The sequence below is a fragment of the Sciurus vulgaris genome, assembly GCF_902686455.1.
Source record: "Sciurus vulgaris genome assembly, chromosome: 9".
In the NCBI taxonomy this organism is placed as follows: Eukaryota; Metazoa; Chordata; class Mammalia; order Rodentia; family Sciuridae; genus Sciurus; species Sciurus vulgaris.
Window position 1 is genome coordinate 3,057,926 of NC_136469.1, and position 27,594 is coordinate 3,085,519.

Here is a 27,594-nt window from a genome sequence, read left to right on the forward strand (position 1 = left end):
TGCTGCAAATGCATCTGGAATAAATGAGATCTAATGTTTAATTACAGACAGTGGAAAGTGCATGATTATAACTTAGGATAATTTCAAGGAATGGTCTGCCGCAGAGATTTCTGTGATTTTCTTTTCCTCTTTAAATGCGAATGTTTAGTCTTTTCACTTCCATTTTTGAGCTGGAGGGCATTTGTTTTTGTTTGGACCAAGCCGCGCTCATCTGATGACGAATTTGAAGCATTTCATCCGGCTGGGAAGAACCGACAGTCTGGCCGGAGGAAGGCCCCGGTCCGCACTGACCCAGAGGCACGAGCAGAGGCCTGGGCGCCGAGCACAGACGGCCATCCTTCGCCAGCTTGGGTGTGGGGACCCCGCAGCAGGAGTGGACTCCCAGGAGCTGCACGTTTTGTTGTCTTTTGTAAACAACTGAAGTTAGTTGTCTGAAGTTAGTTGGTTGATGGAAAGAATCTAAAAATATCCTTTGTGACGGCTGGAGATGTGAGGGAAATGGAGCAGATGTCCCCGCACTGGGGAGAGCGTTCCAGCAGGGAGGGCCCCTGGTCTGCCCCAGGAGTGGCTCCCCGGGGGCAGAGCCAGCGCAGGGCAGACCCCCTGCCGACTGCGGCTGGTGGAGGGAGGAGTCTCCACTGCAGCCAGGCAGCCTCTCAGCACTCCCCCGACGTCCCCACTGTGGTTCTGAGAGGAAATCAAATGGATACAGAAAAGCAACCTAGGACGAGAGCCTGCCAGGGTGGCAGCAGGTTCCACCCCTCGTCCTGGCCACCCCGCCCGGCAGCCACGGCTCCAGTGGGCCAAGTCAGGCATTGGGATTTCAAAGCGGGGCCAGGCCTCCAGAGCCAGGGCTGCCTGAAGGAGGACCGGCGTTCCCTCCTGCACTGCTGCCAGTGCAGAGAGCCTGGGAGGGCCAGGGTCACCCGGCAGGGAGGGGCAGAGGCCGTGGAGTCCAAGAGCGAGGCCCCTGCAGAGCTTCCTCCCGCGAAGGCCCCTGGCGCGTGTGCAGGCCAGGCGGGGCGGGGAGGCCAGGCAGGAGCCCAGCGCCCAGAGCACCCCAACGCCCAGAGCACCCCCGCCCCAGCACCCCAGCGCCCCAGCACCTGGCTGGTGGCAGGAACAGTGCTGGCTGCTTTCCTTGCTTTCACAAGGAAAAACCTCGTTTCCTGCTATCTGCTCCCAGATGAGAAAGACTCCTGCAGAAGTGGTTTACTAAAGGCACACCGCTCTCCAGGAAACCCAGAGGCACAGGGCAGGTGCCCCGAGCACTGAGACCCTCTTGGGCATCACAGGTTCGGCCCCTGGGTGTGCAGCACCCTAAAATTTTGATTTTTTAAATAACTGCTCTAGCCGAGGAGTGAACTTTTCAGTAAGATACCCCACAGATTCCAGAGGGTGTCCCAAACTAAGTGTGGCCAGAAGAGCCAAAATCAAGAGAACAAAGAAGTAGCCAAGCACCAACCTGTCAACCACCAGGTCAAACTGAGCTGGGTGACGTATGAGCTCAAGAACCATCCCAGGAATTGACGATCTACGTACAAAAACAAAAGCCACATACCCCAGAGTCCAGGACGCTGGCATGTCCGGCATTCTGTTTGAGTCGACATCTGTGTGACGAGCCCTTGCTGCAGGCAGGCCCTCTCCAGGGCAGTGACTGCACCGGAAGTGTGCGTTCAGGCGAGTCACGGTCATGCAGAGACACATACGTAAATGGAAAACAGAACTGCCTGCTACTTTTCGCCATGCAGAAAATTAAGGCTCACCTGAAATAATAACTTTAGACTGAATGTTTAGAGAAGGTTTTGTGGAGGAAGTGACATTTATGCTCAGACCAAAATGACCAAAATCATTGGTGGAAAGAGCCTCCTGGACAGAGGAAGCTGGTGCAAAGGCCCTGAGGTGGCACTAACTTGGGTACTGAAGAAAAGCAAGACCATCTATGTGGAGTAGAGTCTGGGAGAGGTGAGGGACTTCCTTTGGACTGCATGGGGCTCAGCAGTACACCAGAGAGTAGAATTCTGCTGTCTTTCTGGAGCAGGGGAGGACCTTGAGCTAATCCATGCTATCTTACAAAAACTGTCTATTGGGCAGAAAATGGGTGTAAGGGAAAGACGATTTTAGAGGCAAAACCTCATCTTAGTAAAAGCAAGACTGTGAGACCAAGGCTGCTGCAGTTCTCCACGGCGAGGGAGGCCACCAACCTCTGCAGAGGAGAGGCAGAATTACAGAGGTCCGGGGGGCTGTGTGGCTGCACCCCAGAAGGTGCGGGCGGTCGGAGGCAGAGACCAGACTCCGCATCACCCACAGGCTCGCATTGTTCAAGGACACAGCAGAGTGACACAGGGGAGCCAGCAGATGGAGTTGCCAGCGGAACCCCATCAAGTAACGTATGAGTGGCTGCCCATCTCAGGTGCCCTTTCAAATTAGCCTGTATCAAAAAAGGTGTCAGGACAGGGCAGAGAGGAGGGAGGTACTCTCTGCACAGGAGAGACACAGGGCAAAGGGCCAGGTGGAGCAGCAAGGTGTGTGGGGAAACAGCAGGCGAGGGCTGCTGCCATCCCAGCTGCTCGGAGGCCGAGGCCTGAGGATGGCCAGTCCAGGCACCAGCGAGACCCTGCCTCAAAACACAACCCAAGAGGACTGGGATATAGCTCAGCCCACAGCAACCCGGGCTCAAGCCCCAGATCCTCACAAGAAAGTGCACGTGCATCTGTTTGTCTTTATCTATTTCCACACCCGCGTCCACAGACACATAGATATCTTTACACAGATGTAGATGTTTAAACACATCACTGACCTCCAGGGTCCTGATGAGAAATGGGATCTGTCAAACACCTCAAGGAAAGGAGGCATGCACACACACACACACATGCACACACACATGCATGCACACACATGCATGCTCACACATTGCACACATGTACACATTCACATGCACTCACGTACATGTATACTCATACACATACACACTCACACACACACATCCACGCACACACTCTTTCACACACATGTGCACACCCACACATGCACACTCATACACATACACAATCACACATACACATTCACACACGCTCACGCTCTTTTGTGCACACACACACACTCTCACACACATGCATGCTCACATATGCACATGTACACACTCATACCTGTGTACACTCACACATGCACACACACACACATAACACATGCATTCCCATACACTCACACACACTCTCTCACACATGCATGCTCACACATGCACACTTGCATGCACTCACACACATGCACACTCATACACATACACACATATGCACCCACATTCACACACATGCTCTTTCTCTCTCTCACACACACACACACACACACACACACAGTTGCTTCTTTGAATTTTATTCCAGGTGAAGGCATGCATAATATTTGAGGCACACTACTTGGTCAAAAGTTCCTTCTTCCAAAGAAGGAAGAAGTCTCAAGCCATGTTCTAGTTCTGGAAAGTGGTGGTTTATGGTAACTTAGCAGGAAAGAGAATAAGTTGGATACAGGAGTTATGAAGAAAAATGATAAGAATATCAAATGATCTGGACTATGACTGGATCTCTTCACAAACTACGTCCACACAGATCAACTAAATAAAACCCACAGGTCACACCTGCCACACGCCTGTAACTGAGGCCACTGGATACCAACATGAAGCAGCCCCAGAGGAGGGACGGCTACAGGCCACAGGGAGTGAACTCGACAGGCAGAGAGAAAGGCCAGGGGAGCTCAGAGGAGAAGAGAGCAGACGGGCCCACCGCCATCACTGGGCGGGAGGGGACCCTGAGAGAGTGCCAGGACCCTGCACGTTGTGTGACATTGCACAGCGACAGCACCGGCTGATGGCCTGTGGAACACAGCGTGACGGCAGGGCCTGCAAGTCAGGGGCCGGGACAGAGCTGGAGTCGGCCTTGGAGAGGCCCCCGCCGCCCATGGTCCATCACAGCAAAGCCGGGCCCCGGCTCTTTGCATCAGCCCTGGGAAACGCTGCGACCTTCCAAAGCACCGTGAACACAGAAAGGCTCTCCTCCTTCTGCCAGCCACTACCCAAGTACGGTCTGGACTCCTTCCGTGCGGGGTACCCCTGCCTGTGACAGACCTGGTTTCACAAGTTGCTTTGGGGATTCTGCCAGCTACGTCTGCTGGACACAAGGGCTGCATCTTCCATCAAGCTTCGATCAAATCAATCTTTCCGTGATGGACCATCAGGGCCATTGGCAGGGCGGGGCGGGGCGGGGCGGACATCGGCTTTCCAAGAGCAGCCTCCCTGCTCCGTGCTGCCCCTGGTGGTGCCCTGGTGCTCCTGCTGCCTTTGCCAGTGGGTAAGGAGACCGTGGGCAAGCCAGCAACCCCAGGAGGCCACCCGAGGAGGAGCCCAGCAGCCAGAGCGGGCAGAGGTAGTGCAGGACCAGGCCTTCTAGGCGGAGCACCAAGCAAGTAGGGTATGAGAAGGGACTTTCAACCAAGGAGGACACAGAGGGGGCTGGGAAGGACAGACGTCAGCCACCCAGGCCTCACACCCGGGAATCCGCTGCATCCATCAGCCACCAAGGGGCCACGGGGACCAGGGAGTGCCCTGGCTCACTGCAGCTTGGGCAGGGCAGTCCCACCAGGAGAGGAATAACTGGCCCCACTAAGCCCAGACGGACACCAGCTGCTCTGGGCCCATTACCAGATGAAAGAGGATTAGAGGCCGCAGGCGCTGCAGCTCACCCAGGGGGCATTAGGGTGCAGGAGATTGGAGTGCGCGATGGAAAGGCTTATCTGACAAGATGCCACCCTGAAGGGACAGGGAGTGTCCAGCAGAGTGAGGGGCTTCCTGACTCTCTGCAGGGAGACTGCAAAACAGAGCTGTAGAAACTCTGGGGAGACTGTTCCCAGGACGGCGGCAGCGTGGTGCTTATTTACATGGTTTCTTATCTGAGCGCTGTCTGTACACTGTTAGGAAGTCGACTCCTATTTATTAAGTGCTTATTGCAAGTCCCCTGGGGACCCAGAGGCCCCTGTCCTCCAGGGAAGCCAGACTCGTTGTTCACGCGCTTTCGTATTTTATGTTTCCTTTTGTCCCTGCGGAACACATTTTCATTGGGCGGGGGGCTGGTTCAGTGATGGATAGAGCCTGTGCCCAGAGAGGCAAGGCCCTGGGCTCAGTCTAGCACCCCTCCCTCCTCCACAGAGTGTCTCTACAGTGTGACTATAGGTGGGGCAGGGACCGTGCTGAGACTCAGTGCCCATGGCTGAAATGTGGCAGAAGTTCCCCTGGGGGCAGCTGGAGGCCGCCTGAGGCTGTGCGTGAAGATCAGACACACACTGGGCAGCTGGGCACGGTGGGTGGCCACACCTGTAATCCCACCCTCTCAGGAGGCTGAGCTGGAGGACTGCAAGTTCAAAGCCAGCCTCAGCAACTTAGCAAGGCCCTAAGCAACGTAGTGCACTCTGGCTCAAAAAAAAAAAAAAAAAAAAAAAAGAAAAGAAAGAAAGAAAAAGAAAAACAGTAAAATAAAAACCAGCTAGGGATGTGGCTCCTTAGAAAAGCACCCTGGGTTCAGTCTCTGGGACCACAAAAAAAAAAAAAAAGAAAAGCAGCACACACCACGCCCCCTGCTGGGGACAGCACTAGCCCAGGCAGGGCCTCACGGTAACCCATTTCTGACCTCCTGCCAATCTGCACAGCCTCCCACATTTGTTCTTTTCCACCCGACGTGCCACCACCCCAAGCCACCCATGTCACCTGGCCTAGCAGCTCACGGTCACCCCAGCTTCTGCCTCCATCCTTGGTCTGCCGTGCTGACCCTGCAGCCTTGAGTCACACCACCTGTTTCATCTTCTGCCACAAGTAGGTCAATGGCTTCCCCTTATGAGGGGGGGTCCTTGGCAGGCGGGGTCCTCTGGCCCACCCCCACTCTGCCACCCGGAGTCCACGGCCTCCTCCGACCCCTTCCAACTGTGCACAAGAGACCCCCAGGGCAGAGTGGGCGTCTCCACACCGAGGGCAGTTGCAGTGCTGACCACCCTGCCGAGAGCAGTGAGCGCTCACAGCGTCCTGTGGGCCTGTACTGAATGGAGGAGACTGAAAACACCCCCACCAACTCTTGTCTCTTCGGGGAGCTGGTCCACCAAGTGACGACGTGAGGCAGAATCAGGCACGGTGTTTTGGACAATTTTAGGACTGCTGAGCGTAGGACAAGTTCCTAGTGTGTCCTTACCATCCTGGGTGAACCTCAGGGGCAGGCATGAGCAGCCGCCGCATGGTCCAGGCATGCTCTAAGCTACCTCTCCTGCTTAAGACGGAGGTAAGTGCAGGCATACCTGGAGGGCGTCCTCCCCTGGAGAGGGACGTTCTGGTTTGGCTGGGGTGCATCCTGCCTAAGCAGAGGAAGGGCCTAGGCCAGAGCCTCCCAGTCTGTCCTGTGCCCACGTGCCGCCCAGCTCAGGAAGCGGACTCTGGTCCAGTGGCTCTGGGTGGGTTCTGCCAAGCACTCCTAGGACACGAGGGTGCTCACAGTCCCTGAGAAGCCAAGTTGTAGACGGCTTGGTCTTTCCTGGTCCTGTGACCCTCATGTGTTTTACTTTAGAACTCCAAAAACACCAAGAGGCCTCTCACCGCGACTTGAGTAACTAGAACCAAGACGATACACGGCACAGGCGGCAAGCGAGAATGACCTTACACAGCTAATACGGCCAAATCCTAAGTTCTTAGTTCTAGGAAAGAGAAAAGGGGTGGGGGAGGAGGCAGGGGTACATGTACTTAGTTGTAAAAAAGGACTTAAAAGCCACGTCTTGTTACACGTGTCTTCCACGAGCCCTCCTGTGAAGGCCCAGCCCCTCGCCCCTGACGCAAAGGCAGGTCCGTCTCTGCAAAGAGGAGATCACACTCTCCAGGACACTGTTCTGATGGCCCAGGAGGACCCAGCAGGCAGCTCAGGTGAGGTCCCTGTGCAGGGGGCACCCAGGCCTTGATGTGCTAGGCAGTTGCTGGTCCACCATGCTCCGCCTGCCCTTCTGGAAGCTTCACTTGATCCTTAAGGATGAGCTGCCCAGGCCTGCAGCTGGGACCCTCCTGCCTCAGCCCTCCGAGCAGCTGGGACTGCAGGCATGGCAACAGCCCCACTGTGACTTCCTCTTTCTTTCTCCATCTTGCTCTCTTAGCTCAGCTCTCCAGATCTGAGGTGAACTCTTCCTGAAGTCTGGCTTCCCATCAGTTCAGGACTGAATTTTCTCACACACATCTGAATTCAATTTTGTTCCTGCTTTTTACATTTTCTGTCCTTCACTATCATGCGATTGTTACTTTTATTTATTGAAGTTTGAGGATCCAAAAGGCTGCCAAAGCCAAAGAAGAAAAGATCACCGACTCAGGGCGAGAAGACCTGAGTGAGAGAAGTCTGCTGGGGCCATGCCAGCAGGCTTCTGTCCCCGGAGGCTCCGTCTTCCACCGTTTCCTTATCTGCAGAGTGGAAAACTGTTCTCAGGGCCCTTACGACATCAAATGACATAAAGGACACAAATGTCTGTTTATAACAAGAAGTCTTCCATTGACCCACAAGAATGGGGCCAGTTTCTCAAATGAGTTGCCAAGTCCTCTCCCACAGCAAGTTACCTGTGGAGTTGCTTTCTTAAAACAGAGCAAGGAGGAGTTTGCACATCTGATGGCCCACCCTATCTGAGGACAGCCGCACTGCTTAATAAACAAAGCTGGATTAACAGAGGCTCAAGGCTGGATGGACCCCAGCTTCCCGGGCAGTGGACGCAGCAGCGGATTTAAGACACACGTGTTCGGATTAGAGCGCTGCGGATCAGGACCCGTTCCCGGGATGTTCCGCATTATTATTTCTGGATTAAGAGATGATTTGAAAAGAGGACACTTTCAAAGGGCAGATGAGGCAAACAGACCCCAAGATCACTTCTAAAGAAGTTCGTATCAAAGTATGATGAAATAATATAGGAATATAAACCTGCAGAACTAGGGAGACCCCAGGAGAGGCTGCAGCTGGCGGGTGCTGGAGTCAGCACGAGATAGAGGCGTCAGAGGAGAGGGGTCATCCCACCATGGGTGGGATGCTTTGCCAGTGTGCACAAACACCAAAAGTGGAGCTCTCTAGAGACAATGACGGAGTACACCATGGACGTGCCAGTGTGGTGGGGGTGCATGCCTTCAGGGGCCATCCTGCTGTGAAGGATGAGGGAGGACATCTGCTCCAGCCTTTCCTCTATCTGCAACTGCTCTCCTTGGCTCACTGACAGGCACAATCTCACCCAATGTTTTTAGGAATATTTATTTAAAAAATCTTAACTAAACCTAACTTCAGCTCTTAACCCTTAGGAATGCTGCACTGCTAAATGGACTAGTGGAACAGCTAGTGAATTACTACCAGTGAGCACCAGAGGGGCGCCAGAGAGCTACCCGGGAGCACCAGAGGGGCGCCAGAGAGCTACCGAGGAGCACCAGAGGAGCACCAGAGGAGCGCCAGAGGAGCGCCAGAGGAGCGCCAGAAAGCTACCGGGGAGCGCCGGAGGGGCGCCAGAGAGCTACCGGTGAGCGCCGGAGGGGCGCCAGAGAGCTACCGGTGAGCGCCGGAGGGGCGCCGGAGGGGCGCCAGAGAGCTACCGGTGAGCACCAGAGGGGCGCCAGAGAGCTACCGGTGAGCGCCGGAGGGGCGCCGGAGAGCTACCGGGGAGCACCAGAGGAGCGCCAGAAAGCTACCGGGGAGCGCCGGAGGGGCGCCAGAGAGCTACCGGGGAGCACCAGTGGAATGCTACAGACCTACTAGTGAGCACCTCAGAAAAGCCAGAGAACTACTACTAGTTACAGTGGAATGACCTGTGAACCACTAGTAAACCCTGGTGGCATGACTAGTGAACTACTAATAAACCTGGTGGATAGACTAGTGAACTAGTAGTAAGCCCTGGTGGAACAACCCATGAACTACTAGTAAGCCCTGGAGGAACAACTAGTGAACTAATAGTAAGCACCACCAGTTTCAAAGGGGATTCTGCATCATGTCGATTGTGATTGCTGGGCACCTGTACAGTGTCTCCATATCATGGATCACGTGTCTCAAATACATTTGTGACTTATTTTTCTAATCTGTTTTTCTTCTTGTGCTCTATATTAAAGAAAATGTGTCTTCTGTTTCCTTGTCCAGGTGACTTGTCTCCAAGGTGTGTTTAAGTCTCTGTCTACTAGGGCAAAGCTCAGACTCAACAACAGGCAGGGAACCTGGGAGCATGGAGCTCCCCAGCGTGATGGGTGCTGTCAGATTCCAGAGGGCTGGAGAACGGCAGAGGGATCTCCTTCAAGCGGGACCTCAAGGCCACGAGTGGACTTCCTGCAGAAAGCTGACACTGTCCTTTGCCTTCACGAGGAAGCAGGACTTGTGTGATGCCAGCTAGGGCGTCAGGGCCAGGAAGTCAGCCTGGGGACCCACCGCGATCGGGGGCTGACACCGCACCTCACGTTCAGCGATCCCCATCAAGGAAGACCTTCCAGGACAGATGTGGGACATTACTTACCTATTTATCAGGGCCAGTCCTTTCCATCCTGAAGGACCAGCGGAGTTCTTACTCTCAGACTTCTTATGCTTTAGCTTAAATAACAATATAAAAGTGAAAGAGTTTGACCAGCTTCCCAAAACACTTACCTAATACATTACTACCAAAAACAAGCAAGCAAACATTTAGATTATGAGGATGAGCTTGTGGATTTAGGCTAAATAAAAGGTATTTTTGAATCATTAAGTTGTGAGAAAATGCTAAGCAAATTGTGTCTAGGCAAATTGATTTGGCCATTCATCTCAACTTGAAATTGGTAGACATTTCCGTCAATTTTGCTTCTGAAGCCAGAGAGTAACCACTTTGTTTAAAGTTTCTGTGCATCAGGCAAGTCTCTTCCCTGAGACTGGGTTTCAGATTTCTCATGAGCAGCAGGGCACAGCATCATTGTCCTGGGCTGCTCTGAAGATGAAGGGGGGCAGAGGATGTGCAAGTACCTTATACACAGCCGTGGGTCATTCAGGATTAGGATGCTGTAACAAACACAAGTGCTTTCATCTACAACGCGAACTCAAAGCACAAGAAACAACTTCAACATTAGCAGAGAACTGACAACATTACTGAAAAAACAGTGAAATTTCAAAGAACATTTTCAAAATGTAGCAACATACACAAAAAAGAGTGTTTTTCAGAACTTTCAGAATACTGACATTTTCAGAACATAATGGGGTGCAAGATGGATTGATGACGGAATTATGCAATGCTTCTACAAGCAAGCAAAAATAGTCTTGAGAGTGACTAGTTTATTTGGGGGCTTTTAAATATTTTTTTAAATTTTACATATTTTATCCTATTTATCCGAAATCATCTTTAAAAATTATCCTAAGTCTTTTTTTTTCCCTTTTAAAACTTACTCTTGGTGCACTGGCTTAAACAGTAGTGGGCTCCTTGTTGCAGATTCATAGATGCACACAATAGGCAGTACGACTTGGTCATTCACTTAGGGGCTTTCTCAGCTTCTGTTCAACCCTTTCCAAGACCTCTCACTCTGCAGCCTGTGTCTGTGCTGTGTGGCCTCCAAACTTCTTAGCGTCACATGTAAAACGCTCCTATGTACATACGTGTTCTACAACGTGGCGCTCTGTGCTGAGGTGAGCGTCCTGGTCCATCGGGTGATGGGATGCGCACTCCACATCTTTCCCTAGCAATGTCCATGTTGCGGCGTGGCAGGGCTGGCTGTGACGTCACGGCTTTACCTTGCCTTTCACTTTGTGGAGACGGTCACTTCTGCTAGGTTTTACTTTTCAATGGCCATCTGATGTGCCCAGTAAGAGAGTGTTGGTTGATTTGCACACTAGCTAAGATTCACAACTACCCTCTTCATTAACAGGTAAACATAAACAGAAGTGACCTGTGCACTGCAGTCCTGTGCAAAGGCGCCCCTCTCAGGACCTCTGGGGCCGTCGTCATCAGAAGCTGTGAGACCGGCAGGATGCGGGCAGCCAGAAACCCCCACTGAAGGAGTATCCCGCAGTGATACTCCTTGACATTTTACTAAATGTCAAGTTTTTAAGTGTGAATATTCACTGGGTCTAAACGTGCAGAGATAATCTCAGTGTCCCAACTCCTGGACATGGAAAGCCTATGTCTGAATTTACACCAAGGCATGATGAGGACAGCTGACACAACCCAGGGGCCCCGGGCAAAACTCCCTGCTCCAAAATAAGAATCTCGAGATGGTAAGGGCAGAAAACCCAAGCAGTGCAGTTCTAAGTGTGACCAGTGAAGCTGGACCTGGAGTTACTGGTACTGATACCCAAGATGGGGTTATCAGAAGAGGAAATGAAAGAGGGAACCCGCTCAGAAAAGGCAAGGCTGAAGGAGCTCAATTAAATGACATTTCTCCCGAAAATCTGTCTTGAGGTAGCCTCATTTCCACCCAGCTTTATCCAGTCACTGAACTTCTCCATAAGCTGTTAACTGATGTCAGTTTACCGTTTCCTGTCGAGGGGTATTTTCATAGCTACAGGAAACTCCCCAAACAAGGTTACTTTAATAATTAAGAGACGAGACGGTGTTTTAGTTCCAAAGAAGGCTTGAGAACACCTGGGGCAGGTGCCTTTCCTACATGTGACACACCCATTAGTCCACCTACCAGTGAGGCATGTGCCACTGCGGTCGTTACAGAGCTAAATTTTTATCTCCCACTTAAGAGGGCTTTCATTTTTCCATGATTAATTAAGTACTTTATTTTTGCAAACTTTCAAGGATCACCAATGGAACTGGCATGTCAGAGACCCAGGCAGGCATGGAGGTAAGCCATTGCAGGTCTCTCCCACTGGGATGGGCATTTGGTGAACACTGCTGTCCCCCTTCACTGTCACCACCGTGGCCACATGTCTCTTCATTTACGGGATCCACTTCTGAACTGATCCAAATTTGAAGCTTTTGGTGATACTGATGTGTTTGAGTGAGTGTATAATGTAACATGGAGTCTTGGTGTGGACGTGCAGACAACAGTCAGCTCTACGTTATGAAAAACACACACGAAAAACTGGTGTATCATTATCCATAAGCACATATGTACTATGTGTTTTTAAATGCATTTTTAAACAAGATTATTCAAATAGATTAAGGATATTTATGTTTGAGTGAAATATTTTTGGGGGGCATGACTGATAGTTCAGTTAGAAGTGCATTTCATGCCAGGCCTATTTTCCTAGCAGCTGGGGAGGCTGAGGCAGGAGGATCTCAAGTTCAAAGCCAGCCTCAGCAACAGCAAGGCACTAAGCAGCTCAGTGAGACCCTGTCTCTAAGCAGAATACAAAATAGGGCTGAGGATGTGGCCCAGTGGTTGAGCACTCCTGAGTTAAATCCCCAGAACCACCTCTCCCCCCCAAAAAAAGAAGTGCATCTCATTGCTGGAGTAAAATGCACACTGCCCTACAAGGCAATCCTGCTGCTTATTCTGCATATGCCTTGACCTCAGGAGGCAGGGAGGTGTGCATCACTGACTTGAGGTGTGGGTCACATCTCACTGCAGTGTGCTGTGAAGGGGAATCAGGCACACGCCGTGGTCACTTCCCACCGGCAGCATCTGAGCTGGAGGGCCTGCTCCTGAGCAAATTGGGTCCTCGAGCATTACTTTCCTTTCTTAAACACAGTATCTCCAAGTCAGTGTGTGGTGCTGTCCCCTTGGTGTGTGCCAACTGTCTGAAAACAGTACCAACAGTCCTGGTATAAAAGAGAGTTGTTCATGGTTCCTGTGCTATGATTCTAAAAAGTCACAGTGATTTCAGAAACCACTTCTCAGGACTTTCTGAGTTCAGGTCTATTTACTTCAGACAGTGTTAACCTTCAGTCTCATTTTACCTACATCTGTGTAGGCAAGGGTGTTGCCTCGGAGGACACCAGACAGTGACGTGGCTTTTAGCTGTTGATAGAACACACACTTGATCGGAGTCCCTGTCTTGGCTGTGTCTTCGGGCTGCGGAGTGTGCATTCCTCCAGCTCTCAGCTGCAAGAGTGCTGTCTTGACTTCCTCCTAAGAAACCCACAAATGTGTACCGTCTCCATGCACTTCAGCCGTCACCAGCATGTGGTGCGAGCTGAAATCATCCCAGTCAGAAATGTGCATGCTTCTAACTTGAGTTCTGTAACCTGGTTATTATGTTTAAAGGTCTCCACACTGCAGGGCAGTGCCTACGAGTTCCACTCAAATTAGTTAATTTCTGATAGTGCATAATGCGTTCTTATAGAGCTCCTTCCAAGTTGAATAGAACCTTATTTTATAAAATGAATTATTTTCTCGTAACTCTAAAAAGGCAGCAAGTTATTTCAGAGGAAGATTTACAACACACATTTGACAGTTCAGCTATCCATTTATGCAACTTCAGTCGTAGTTTTCTTTCTTAAAGATTCAATCCAGAGTTTTCACAAGTGAGGCCAAAATACTTCAGAGAAACATGTGAGACATCAGATGAGCATCATGTTCAAATCTGCTACAAGAAAATATTGATAAATGAAAGTCAAGGGTCATTTACCACTTTACTGAAATAAATCTGTTTCCAAAGGATCCGAAAGTTATTAAAAGGAGAGTGACATGTAAACTATGGACATTTCTTATAAATGTGAGGCTTGTAGATGTTAAAGTGAAATCTAAGTCAAATCTAGCCTACAGAGTTCTTGAAAACATGGGCATCATATCAGGACCCAGCACCCAGCTGTTCTGGGTCTGTCTCTTCAGCCCTCAGGGAAAATCCAAGGACAGGTATTACTATGTTGCTACTTTGCTTTTATTCCACACTGATCACATTCTTTACCCTTAATTTTTAAATGCAAAATAAGCAACTCTGTTAGAAGATCTTGACAGAATTCATATTACTATATGCATTTCATGCTTTCTAAATATTTCAAAAGACTAAAATTCATGAATTTGTTGGTTTGCAGTTTCTAGCAAAACACAAAAGGAAAACAGAAGGCATGGATCTTGCATCTTTGGGTTTTGTGTTCAAGAAGCGAGCTCCCCAAAATATACCTGCTTCTAGCCCTGGCTTGGGCCCTGTGGGCTCTGGAAGGGCAAATTCCAGGAGTCATGAATCTGCATGCGTTCGAACAAACGCGGCGGCACACTGAAATGGGGTGATTTCCCCCAGAAATATAGTGGAATTCATGGTCAACTACTCCCAAGGGGCATAACAGAGTATCAGCAGTCTCGTACCACCGTGCGATTGTCTGTCTAACAACAGCTGCATGATATGTACTCTTCTTCCTGGGTGGAAACTGACATCCAAGTACACGGCACACACCCTAGAGTGGTTTCATTTTCCCTTTGTAACACAGAGCAAAAATAAAGCAGAAAGTGCCCTAACTTTACCGCATAAAATACAATGTATTTCTAAAGGGAGTATTTAAATACTGCAGGAGTTGGATTTTGAAATCAGTTTTCAAAGCAACAATTTGATACGGTTTACTTTGTAACTATTCAAGGGTGCTGTGGTTTCTACTAAATGTTTGGAGACCAACAGGGTAGGGATAAGTTATGTTCCTCAGAACAATCATTCCAAAATAAATGCTTTAAGGTTTTAGAAATTATTTCAAGGTCTGATGAGCAAGCTGAGTGGTCTGCTAGCTTCTGCTTGCCTGCTGCTCAACGCACAAGGCCGGGCCACGCATTTTCTTCCTGGTGACTAGCGGGTGGCAACTGACTGGTCAGGTTCTGTACCTAACCAGCTGTTCCTGCTGGTGCATGGCTCTCCAAGGCAAGACAGACCAGGGGACAGGGAGCAGGAAGGATGGAGGACACATGGCTGGCTTGGTCACTGGAATCAGCGACCCCATCTGGGAAACCAAGGGAGGGAGGCCGAAGAGTCCCTCAGCTGCTCCTGTGCTGTTAGTTCAGGCACAGGACTCCATCCCGGTGTCCGTCCGTCATACCAAAAACGAGAGATGCCTTCTTCTAAGAGTGGTGACGACAAAAGCAATTGGTTTAAAACACACATTCAGCTCTCTAGGTAGGCTGCTACAGAAACGAAGGCAGGGAGGCATCTGTGGACTCACCCCAACGTCCCTCCTTCACCTCAATCGATTTGTTAAAGTCTTAAAACCCTTTCTGCTGTCAGATGCAAAGACTGGTGGAGGAATTCAAGTGAGAAAACTAAGATCTGATCTGCCAGGCTCAGGATGCCATTGAAAATGTCTCTCAGGTTATCTGAAGACTGACCCTCGGCTGCGAGTCCCAAAGCAGACCCTCCCTGGGTCTGGGCAAGCTATGACATTGTCTTTTTCCTTTAACATTCATGCTTTACCACATGAGCGTTAATAAGACCCAGGACAAATCACCCAGGGTGGGGGCTTCCCTCATTCATTGGAGGGTATTTTTCAATTATATATTTTGTTACATCTTCAGAGATAAAAGCTGTATCTGCAAGTGATTAAAAGATGTTTTATATTCATGGTTTCATTTCTGCTGAAATAAATGCGTAATTTAAACCACACATAATTCATAGTAATTTAGGCCCATTACAGAGTTCTAGCTTCTTTTTTATGATAGTTACTAATTAAAACAGAGTGTTATGCCATGCTGAGCCTCAGTCTTTGACATACAGGTTTAATGAATAAAACGTCCTGACACAAAAATGAAAGCAATAATGGGGACGAGGCTGCAAGCTGCTATGCTCTGTGTGTGGAAAAGATTAAGGACATTCACGGAGTTGAGCACTGTGCAGAGAAGGAGCCCAGGATGTCTTTCTTTAAAGGAAGAAGCAAGGGGGTTTTGAGAGAAATTTGAAATAGTACTAATCTCTCTAACTTCTGGGCCCCTCATTCCCAGTTGTCCCCCTCCCCGACTAGGAATTTAAACTCATAAGCGCCACTTTTACAGAACAAATGATGGGATATTTTAATATAATCCTGAATATAGGTTTAGATTGAAAATGGGAATTGGGACCATAATTAATTATGTTGAGAAGTTTTTTTAAACTTTAAGAAGGCAGGGGAAGGTAAATGACATTTCATAAGACTGAAACCTTTTAAAGTTCATGGATTGAAACTTTGGTAAATGACAGTATCTTTTGGCATTTGATTAATCCCATATGCAGAATGAGTGTGAGCAATTAATTCGCTTTGGTGTTTTCACTTTCTGAGACCACGGTAATAAGAGACTGACATAAAATCAAACCAAGTGTAAACACAGCCCTTAGCCAGGGTTACGGCCTTATTATCACTCTTAATAAGCATAATTAATAATAATAAATACCGATCACCCTCAGCACCCTGCTCCACATGCGCGTGCCCCTCCACCCATCCATCACTTCTTTCAGGATAATAAAACAATTCAAGCCCATCAAGTCCTGGCAGCCGCTCCCTCGGGAGGGACGTTTTATCTCTACCTCCGCCAGCCCAGGGAGGACTTCTCTTGTTTGAAGGGGGCGGAGAAGAGAGCGGGGTCTTATTTACTTCCATTGACGACTCCCCTGGTTCTCACGGGCGCCCCGGGACGGGCGGGAGGAGGGAGGAGGAGGTGGCAGATTCCCTCCTCCGCAAAAGAAAAAGGGTTCAGGAAGCGAGGCCGAGGAGGAGGGCGGAGGGGAGAGGGCAGTGTGTTTGGCGAGACCAGCAACTCAGTGAAAAATAAATCCTCCACTGTGATCTAGTGGGGCCGCAAGAGGAGAAGTAAACAGATTAACCAACCTAACTAAGTTGCTAAAGAGAACTCGAAGAGACAAAACCAGACATCTGCTCAGGTTCATTTCCCGCTCAAGGTCTTGCTTTCTGGGAGCCGAACGTCCCCGGAGCAGGAGATGGACAGCGCCCCGAAAGGGGCCGCGAGGGGAACCGCGACCCAGGCGAGCGCCAGCCCGGCGCCCCGCAGAGGTGCCCGCGGACGCCCAGGGCCTCGGCGGCCCGGCGCGGGGCCCGCGGGGAGCTCTCTCGCCTCAGTCTGGGTGGGGCGCGGCGAACCCGCACTCCGAATCCAGCAGTTGCGAAGTATCCCCAAGAGCAGCGGGATTCCGAAATCACGCACTGGGGCTCCTGAGAGTATGGACCGCAGAGAGGCTCAGGGCGGAGGAAAGGCGGCGCAGGCCGGCGAACCCCACTCGCGCACAGACGGGGCGAGGCGCGACACCGGGTGACGGGGCTGCGGCCGGAGGGGCGTCCCTCGGTGGCGCTCTGCTCCGGAACCACAGGAGAGCCGCCCCGGCCGCCCCCTTGGTGTCTCTAACGGCGCTCTCCAGCCACGCAGAGGACAAACGCCGAGATGGAGTGGCGGGGTCCCCGGGAAGGCCGAGTGGGAGTCCCGCGCGCTGCGGGGCCCCTAGCTCCTCAACCCTGCGCGGGAGCCCCGGGGCCCCAGTCCCGCGGACTTTCTCTGGCGGCAGGCAGAGGCGTGAGCCCCGCGAGGGAGGCGACAGGCTGCCCCGCAGGAGGGCCCGAGCGGGGATGGAGGCTCTGCGGCTTCCCGGACCCGCCGCACCGGGTACGCGACTCCCAGAGCTCCCCGGCCCGCGCGCTTTCCCTTCAGCTCCTCACACTACGGAACCGTCCGGCCACGAAATCGGCCAGAAAAACCGAGTACGACCTGCTCCACGCCCCTCACGCCCCGCCACTCTTCTGGGTCGGGCGCCCTCGGGACCTCGCTGGGCCCTTCCTAGCTGGGGGACGCGCGCCTCGACCTCGGTCCGGCTGAGCCCTCGGTGTGAAGCTGCTGTGCCAGTCTGGGGGTGGCGGGCTAAGGCGTCCGGGAGTCGGGAATTGCTTTCCTTTAGCACTTACCTTAAAATATGTTTGCTTTTCCAGGGGGGCAGAGGAAAGATCCGTCCCCGAGGTGTGGCGTGCGAAACAGTCCACGTCCCGGCTCCGGCCAAGATGCCAAGCACTGGTATCCAGGAACCAAGGGGACGGGAGGGCAGGAGCGGAAGCAGATAGGAGGAAAACCAGCCGGCTCAAGTGTCCCAACTTTGCGGCGGGCGCCGCTAACTTCAAAGGCCGGCGAAGAGCTGGCGGCGCGCGGCCGCCGAAGTTGCCGCGAAGTGGAGCGGGAGCGGCGCGGGCCGGGGGACCGGGCAGAGCCGGGAAGCGGCGGGAGGTCCTTTCAAAGGTCGCGGAGCGTGCGGGCCGGGTGGCGGGAGGATGCAGCGAGGCGGGTGGGTCTGCGGGCAGCCGCTCGCCCTGGGCGCCGGGCGCACCGGTAAGTGGGAGAGCGCGGCCGACACGGCGCAGTGCTCCGCTCTCTGTGGCTGGAGCGGGGATTGTGTGTGCACTCCCGAGTGTCACTGCTCCAGCCCGAGCCTCTCCGCCTCCCGCCCCGCGGCTGCCCGCCCGCCCCCGCCCTGCTTTGCCCGCCGCCTCCCCCTCCGTCCCCCTTTCCCTCCCTCCTGCTGCGCGCCAGCGTGCGCGCACACACACACACGCGCACACACACACACGCACACACGCGCGCACACACACACATACACGCGCACACACACACACACCCTCTCTTCCCCACACACCCCGCCCAGCGACCCAGCGCTCTCAAACGGGACGCTCGCGGGCGGCATCGCGGGGACACATTGCTGTCCTTGCCTCCCCGCCACCCGGGGGAGGAGAGGGAGGCCTCCCAGACCCTGGCGAAGCTGCGAAATCCAGCCGGACGTGCGCGCAGGACCCTTCCAGTCAGGGAAACGGGGTGCACAATGGAGGGGAGCTCTGGGGTTGGCTTGGGGGTGGGGTAGGGAGTCGTGTTAAACCCAGAAGGTCGGAGGTCGGACGGAGGCGGAACGCGGAGCGTGCAAGCTGTGCATTTCTGGCCCACTTTCCACCCAACGCCTGCCGACCACAGCGCACTCGGGACCGCTTCCCCTCGGCGCAGACCAGCCTCCTCCGGTGGAAACTCAGCAGCTGTTTTAACAATTGAAAAGCGGCCCTACAGGACCGGTGAGCAGTGTGTGAAGCCATTAAGGCTGACTAGGTAATTACGATTAGAAGTTACCTAATTAGCAACCTGGTCAGAGCCTAGGAAAACGGGGGTGGTGGGGTGGGGGAGAAAGTACCCAGTGATTTAGTGATCTCATTTCGGGCAGTTGTGAATCTAGTTTCTAGCAAACCTGATTTTTTTTTTTTTTTTCAGACTGGGTTTTGGAATGTTAAGTTCTAAGAATAAACGGTTTATTAAAATATAGTTATCAGTATTGAAAGCTTCAAAAACACCTTCCCTGTTCTCATTTTTCAGTAAAATGAAGATAAATAAGATGGAAGTCAGCCTCACCGAGAACTACGATCTTTTTGTTAAATACCTTTAAATGCCTGATTACAGGAGATTCCAATTCAGCTCCTAAAGTTTTGTGGCTACTAGATGACAATATTGCCATAGGTGAATTTATGAAACCACTTAAATGACACCTAACAGTTTTAAAGGCTAAAAGGGACATTTCAGATCGCAGCAAGCTTATATTTTGCAGATGAGGTAGGGGAAAGGCAGCCCTGGATCTCCCCTCCTCTGTAGAAGTGACTTCTGCACTTGATGTATGACCCAAAGCAGGTCATTTAGACCTTCACTAACAAACATTAAATTTCTGCTGTGTGTACCAGGTATGTCTTAAGTGCTGAGATTTAAAGGTGAGACATGGTGTCCACCTTTAAAGAACTCGCAGCAAAGTGGGGAGACAGGCATAAATGCAAATGTGATCAGCACCATGATACATCTTTCAGGGTCCTGTGGGAACTCAGAAGAAGCAGCCAACTCCCTGCAGAAATTGGTAGAGGTTTGGCATAAAGCTCTGGAGCACCTGGAAGAGAATTCCAAGCAAAAGAAGATGGGGAGGGGTGGAACATTCCAGAAACAGGAGTTTGTGGAGGTCGGGGAGTGTCAAAGTGCAAGGTGTGTCCTGGGAACTGAGACACCTGAGCCAGTGGGCTGCAGGTGGCGCATAGAGGCCAGACCACCTCAGGCTTGGGGACCCTGAGAGCCAGAGCTTCCCTGAAGGCGTTGGATGTTCTGGGAGCTCTTACAAGTTTTAGGCCAGGACAGATCTTCAGGTTTTAAAGTGTCTTCAGATACCTGTTTTAGGAAGTTTCCTCTGGTACTGCTATGGAGGAAAAATGGGGAGAGGAAGTCATTTCCAGAGGACAAAGGTCTGAAGGAAGCAGAAGTGCCACCTGGGAGCCAGCAGTTCCAGAGGTATTTAGAAAGTGGAGTGGAGTAGAGGGGCTAGTGCTTGGGCCACAGAGGAGAAGGCAGGGAGGAGGAGTCCAGGCCGCTCCATTTTCTGGCTGGGCAAGAGGCAGGCCATGGTGACCTTAGCCAGGAGACACCCGCACAGAGAAGGGCAGAAGCGGGGGCAGTGTGCTGAGCTCTGTTTTACATTTGTTGAACTGGGGGTGCTGGTGATGTCAGCGTGTTGGCAGCCAGAAGGGATTTCCTGGAGAGAGAGGGTCCAAGCTGGAAGAGCACCTCAGGAGGCCTCAGCACAAAGGTGCTCTCAGAGTCAGGGATGAGACAGGAAGGCGAGAAGAGAGGACCAGGGGTGGACACGGACGCGGCAGGACATGGTGTGGGAGGCACTTGAGGAGGAAAAGGGGTTGTGAAAGACAAATGAAGACCAGAAAGGAAGGCACAGAATTAGAAGCGGGCAGTGTTGACCTGCGTCTAGGGAGGACTGGTCGGCCACCAGGGTAGAACGCAGCAGACAGATCATGACAGCCCGATTGAGGAGAGTGTCCCTGTGATCTTGACCTGTGAGGCCCTAGTTTATGTGGGTGGTTGAAGGAACCAGATTGTAGGGAGAGGAAATGGGGTGATAGGGACAGAGACCTTGAGCTCACAGTCCTGAGAGCTGGGAGGAAAGCCTGTAGCCTTGTAGCACCTGTCCTTCTAAGGAGTCCCCTGGTCTGGGTTACCTGGTGCTGAGGGAAGCAGGTGGAGAGGGAAGGCCTGAAGGCAGAGGCAGGTGGAGTCTGTTGCATTCTCAGAGGTCAGTTCCCTCCTCAGTATGATGGGGTCTCAGGATCCAGCTGTAAATTTCACAGAGTTGCTGAGAGTCCAGATAACTGGGCGACTCAGTATTGCTTCAGATTGCTGTGGGGAAGAAACTGAATCGCTGTCATTAATTCAGCTCATGAACCGCAGACCCGTGTCTATGGAACAAGTCTTGGAAGAGCTCTGTAAAGAGGCGCTCACAATAATTTCCGAAAATGTCCTCGGTTGGAACCTCAGAATTCCCATCTATTAAGGTACCCTGTCGTTTCAAAAACCAGGCCACTGGTGACCCCAGTGGCATTGACTATTTAAAACATGCACCCTCTGGGTGTTTAGAGGGGCTGGGCAGTGTGCCACGTCGGACAGCACTTGTGGTATTTAGCCAGACAGACGTATATTTAATCCTCGAGTTTGACAGTTATTTGCCATAGGACAAAACTTCTCTGAGCATCAGGTGTTTTGAAATAAAAAGGAACCAAGTATAGCTGACCTAGAGATTTTGCAGCAATGGGTAATAGAAACACCCAAGTGGTGGCACGTTTTATTTACGTGAGGACTCCCATTTTACACGAGAGGCACAAATATTCAACAGGAAAAGCCAGTCCACAATGATTAAAAGGTCAAGAATGCGGATCAGGCTGTTCAGGAGGACCGCCAGTGGCAGTCTGAGCCGGCAGGCCTCCCATGTGGCCTGCAGACCGTGGGAGGTCTGCGAGGCCAGAGCTGTCCTGTCTTGATTCTGAGACATTGGCTTGCCTTTAAAAAAAAAAGAAAAAAGAAAAAACACGCCATTGACATTTGCACTAATGATACAAAAACAATGGTGGGAACTGCGGCCCCTGGCGTGCTATGCCGTGGACCAGGCTGTCCTCACTGTCGCTGGGCTTCATTCTGCCACGATTGTCAGATCCACTTGGGAAGGTCTTTGATGAAGCAATAAAAATTATTCATTTAAGTAAATTTCAGCCCTTGCCTGTGACTTTTTAATGTTCTCTGTGGCCAAACGTAAGCATGCAGAGTGGACCTTGCGTGCCAGGGGGCGGCACGGTCTGTCCTGACTCAGGCGCTGGGGCCTTGAGCTGGGAACGAGGCTGGCCGGAACATCATGGGACATGGAGCATACTTCCTTTCCATGTTACTCGAGGGAACAACTGACACAATGCGTACACTGGCCCATATTTTTTTCCCTAAATGAATGGAATAAGCCTGTCACTTTGAGGTAAACCTCCAGCAATATGTGTTTTCAGTAAAAAATTCCGAGCAGAATTTAGAGAACTTGTATCTGCCACCACGCTTCCCAACATCAATCTTCTCTCGTAGTCATAATCATTTCACTTAATGTGGTTTTGGACATTGTACAGTAAAATGTATCAACATTTGAAAGATTTGCACGATGGGGTGCAACAGTATTTTCCAAATGATTAGTGACATGACGTTATAAAACCAAGCATCAGTTAAAAATCCATTCAAGGGACAAAACAGACCAATAGATTTTAGCATAATGCAGTATGAAAAGCTAACTGATGTGGTTTCATGTTCCACACTGCAATTATAAGGTTTGAGAAACTGGCACTTGTCGAGTTTTGGTGTAACATTGAAGAATAATATCCAGAATTGTTTGGAAAGGTCATTAAAATACCTCTTCTTTTTTCAACTGTGTATCTGTGTGAAACCAGAATTTCCTCATTTACTTCAAACAAAACAACAAATAGCAACAGATTGAATACAGAAGTGGCATGAGAACCAGCTGCAGTGTGAAGCCAGACATTAGAGAGGTTCACAGAAACGTAACAGGGTGACTCTTCTCACGGAACTGTTGTCTTTGGAAAATTCATTTTTTAGAGAATGTGTTACTTATGTAGATTTGCTGGCATTGCTTTGAAATGATAGGTAAATATTTTAAAAATTTCTGTTGTAACTCAAAGTGTATTAAGTTGTGATAGAAGTAATTGACATAAACAAAAACCCCTGGGAGTCTGTCCTTGCTTTAAGACACTATAAGTGGCCCTGAGCACCACCGTGCTATGGAATGGGAACACCGTGATCACAGATCCAGAGACGCCTGAGGCTGATCGTAATATGTTCCCTATGGACACCACTGTCACCTCAGTTACACTGTGTGATACTTTTCTCATTTTACCTAAACATAAGTAGGCCCTTCTGTCCTCGAACTTATTTCTGCAGGATGTTAGAGTGGACAGATTTCCTCCAATAACTGGAACAAAAGAACTGGTGGAACCCGTCCTGCGGATCCTAAAACTTGGATAAGACCCTGGCACGGTCCGTTCAGGTTCATCCTCTCCCCTCACTGCTGTCTGCACCCAAGGGCTGTCACCCAAGTCCTGAAGAGGATCTCTGAAGTCCCTTCTGAATGAAGGACTGCCTTGCACTTGGTGACTCTCATTCACCTAGCCTGGTAACGATGAAGCGCCGTCCTGTCACAGTCCACTCTCCAGAGGGCACCTGTCACTTAATACATGTTTGCTGAGCACCTGTTAACTCGCCAGGCACAGTGCTAGCTGCTGGGGATAAGAGAATAAGTGAGGCCTTGCTTTGAGGGACCTGCTGTCCAGTGGACGCTGAGCTAAGGGGCTGATGGGGAGAACCGTGGAAGGAGGGCATGAGTGAGGGGTGGTTGGAGGCGTGACCCTGAGGCCGCGGAGGTGCAGCTCAGTGGAAGAGCACTTGCCTAACGTGTATGAGGCCCGGGCACTGAAACACAAGCCCGGAAACACAAGTAAGTGAAAAGTAGAGTGACCGTTAAGTAGAGATGGGAAGGCAGGTCTGCCTCTTGACTAGGCTGGGAGGGCGGCGGAGGTGGGTGTTGGAGGGGAGAAGGAGCCCCCTGCACCTCGACATCTCCGTCCGAGAGAACCCACCACTGCTGCGGAAGCTCGCCTGCTCGTAACGTCGCTGAGACCAACGTGTTGCCCTTGCATTTCAGTTTGTTCGAGAGGCAGAACGGTTTTAAAATCGTTGTAGTATATTTCAACACCTTTAAATCAGAACTGCCACTTCCTTGGGAAAGAATTATTGGATGGAAAGGAAAAGTTTGAGAAGTTCATTAAAAACCTCAAGCATGATTTGCCCTGGGAGAGCATAGGAGGTGGCAGTGACAGACGAGATGGCTGCTGCACTAGGCTCACAGCACAGACAGCAGACGCTGGCAGCCAAGGGGGCACTCAGAACCACGGGTGGTGACTGGTCACCATGGGAAGGTGAGCGTGGTGGGGAGCAGGGGCCGTCAAACCTCAGAATGGTGTCGAGAGGATGCGCGGGAGGGAAGCCCAGGGCGCACTCTGAGAGCCGTGTGGCTGAGACACACCGCCAACGGATTCACAGAGGAAGACCCTGGGAAAGTCGGTTGGGCAATTGGAGGCAGCCCTTGGAAATGGGCACGACCTCAGTCAGAAGAGCAGTAAATGCCACTTGCCGCACTGAGGAAGGACCCTGGTTGTTTGTGAAGGAGGTATTCTTTTGATTATGGTAAATGGGTTCCTCTAACAGAAAATCCCTGTTTGTTTCTCTTCAAAGATCATATCCGCCCATTCATCCCATTTCCTGGGAGCAGTTTTATTAATTGGTGCATTATACTTTATCAATTACGTGGTGGAAAAACCCAAGTGTCTTTTGAATGCTAATCCAGAGTACATTTCCTGAGAGTGGACGTGGAGTCCACTGATGATATTGGAGTCAGCCTGTGGTCACCCACCATGGTCCTCTGGCTCTGCTGGCTGAGAAAGTCAGCATGGACTGCTGTCACAACCCCGGCAATTAGGCAGCAGTAATGGACAGTGCTGGCCTGAACAGCAGCAATGTTTTGAGGGTGCTGGCACTGCGTGCACATAGAAATTGAGATGAGAAAAATCCTGAGGCAGTCTAGAGTATAAAGAGGGCCAAAAGAAATGGGTGGAGATGTGTCCTTAGAGATAACTGGGAGTGGCAGAGCGTGTGACAGATCCACGCTTGTGACTTGGATTTTTCCAGTATCCGCCTCACTTCCTGCATCCTGAGGCTGTGCGGCACAGCTAAGGAGGACAACTCTTTCATGCAGCTGTGTAGCCGAGTTCCTGATAGTTAGGTGCCATTGACATCATGCTGCCTGAAGCCACACAGACGCAAAGCCCAGTTATTTCTTAAGAGTTGTGAATCTGAACACTCAGATGTGATGGGAAGAAGACAGGCTTCCTAGACAGAAGTCTTGGGCAGGGTTTCCTACATTGCCTCTTCATAACTTTGGGCCTATGTGAACTTGGGAAGTTATTTAGTTTCTGAGGTTCTATTTCCTCCTCTGTAAATATGGGGGTAATCAGGTTTCCCTGGCAGGGTTGTTGTCAGGATTAAACTATTCTGAGCATGCATAGCCCCTGATGCACAATAAGCATGAAATAATTGCCACTTCTTATTCCTGGATTCATTTTTTTCCCCAAAATGCACAAGACACATGTCTTTACCTAATCAGAAGACCATTTGCAAAGGAAAACTAAAGTGAACAGAGTCATCCAGACCTGCTCATTAGGGTGACCCATGTGATGGCTCGATTGATGTCACTTTTGACAAAATGCATCCACTCTAATAATATTCCTTTTACAAGTGTAGTCTAATTTATTCCTAAAATATCCTACAAAAAAAGTCATGCCTCTCTGCCTTTCATAGGTGAAGAAACTGGGGCACGTGGCTCTGTGCACACATCTGGGACCACCCAGCCTCCTTACCAGTAGCTCCTTAGCCTCAGAGCTGGAAACTTCAGAGGATGTGTCCAGATGCACTTGGTGGATTCTTTTGCTCTTGTTACCAGCCAGCTGCTGTGGCTGCCCAGGATCCCCACCCCCACCCCCACCCCCGCCCCAGGGCTGCGACCCTGACGTGTCCTGCTTCTTACCAGGACCCTGGAAGGCCAGGCATTGATACGACCTCCCCACTTCTGGAGTGGGTGCAAGGAGCTCCTCGTGGACGTGGATGATGGATCAGCTGGGTAAATGATGGACCAGGGCTAGTCATCTCCACCTCCATTTCTGATTCCTTCCCAGGAGCTTGGCATTTAAAGACTCTCTTTTTGAGAAAATCAGACTTCTCTTTAATAAGATAGCATTATTTTAAAATTATGTTAGGCTTTCCAATGTGTGTTGTCAGACTCAAATACATCAAATTCCTTATTGGATTAAACCAATTACCCTTGGATTTTGTCACATTCCTGCTTTCAAATACCACATCTAGGAAAGAAATGTGTTAATATTTAATTCATTGTGCCAAGTCAGATTCTATTATTAGATAAAATATAAATTGCTACCCATAAAGTTCAGAATCTGTATGTGGAACATAATGAGAAACAGGGGTTTGTTCTCATTTTCTGGGTGTAACGTCTCAACTCTCATTATGCTCTTAAAGAAAAAAAAAATATCCTTATTTCAGGTCACTTAAAAAAAGTAGAGCCTTTTTTTCTGGAAAATAAATTATAATTAAAATCACTGAATAATTTTGGAAAAACAGTTTTCATACCAAGTCAGATGTGATTCTGAAAACTGGTGTTACAAAGGGAAATTTTGGTTTTCTTAAGGCAAGCTTAGATTTATCAAGTCTAAGTCCTCTTCATTCTTCCAGTTTAATTTTTATGTAATTTTCTGTCCAAAAATGTAACCAAATACAGAACCTTGAAAACTTCTCTTTTGTCTTTGTAGCCATCAATCAATAGCCCTCCACATTTCTGAAGCAACACATTTCTCTTAATGTTCTAATCATGGCAGTCTGTCACTTAAAATAATAATTAGTCAAAATCTGAGGGAATTCCAGTTCTGAAAAAAACTACAAATTTAGGGGCTGGGTTTTCTTTTTTCTTTTTCTTGGCAATTAGCGGAGAATAACATAATGGAAAGTCAAACAGGTTTGATACTAAGGATATTTGAAACACTAAACTCACACTCATTTGTAATCTGCTCAAACACAGGACAGCAGCCTTGATTTTGAAGATAGTTTTGAGAACTTCATCTGTGTGTGAACTCCACACTCACCAGTCAGGACTGTGGGACTAGGGTTCAACACAGCTCATTCAGGAGCTAAAGATGACCTTATAGCCAATCAACTTCAGAGCAGTTCTGCACTGGGAGTCAGAATGTTCTTGAGTGCGTCTTACAAGTTCAGCAGAACTCAAGTGCAGGGAGCACTTGGGAATGCTGGCGGTGGCTGAGGGTCACCTTGGCTTCAGCGAGCACCTTCACAGCCCCCCTACTTCAAGATGAGCATGCAGGACCTAGTGAGGGGAAAAGCAGGGAAACAAGGAAAAGGCAGCAGGTGGATAAAAGGGAGAGAGAAGAGCAGGCGAGAGCCCCACCGAGACCCTGAAGAGAACAAAGCCAGGCGGGTGGGCTCCCTGGGACAAGGACGTCCTGGAGAGCAGGAGGCAGAGGGTGTCAGGGCTGAGGAAGGCAGGGAGGCAGGAGCAGAGCAGAGGCATCAGTGGGGTCCAGAAGCCAGGAGGAAAGCGTGACCTTGCACCCCCCTGGAGGCGGTACCAGAAAGGGGCTTGCGATGCAGGGAATGCAGGAATTACCGCTGGGGGGCGTGGGAAGGCAGATGACACAGAGCAGGGCACAGAGCCTGAGGAAGGAGCCTGGCAGCCTTCTGCCAGG

General features: G+C 50.6%; 1 protein-coding gene across 1 annotated transcript in view; it reads right to left on the reverse strand.

Moving 5' to 3' along the window:
• NDNF (neuron derived neurotrophic factor) overlaps nucleotides 1-18,301 on the reverse strand; it is a 39,010-nt gene extending 20,709 nt beyond the window's left edge. Inside the window, exon 1 of the mRNA XM_079153398.1 lies at nucleotides 17,785-18,301. The gene's annotated coding sequence lies outside the window, so the exon portion shown is untranslated. The remainder of the gene's footprint in view (nucleotides 1-17,784) is intronic.
• Between the last annotated feature and the right edge of the window lie 9,293 nt (nucleotides 18,302-27,594).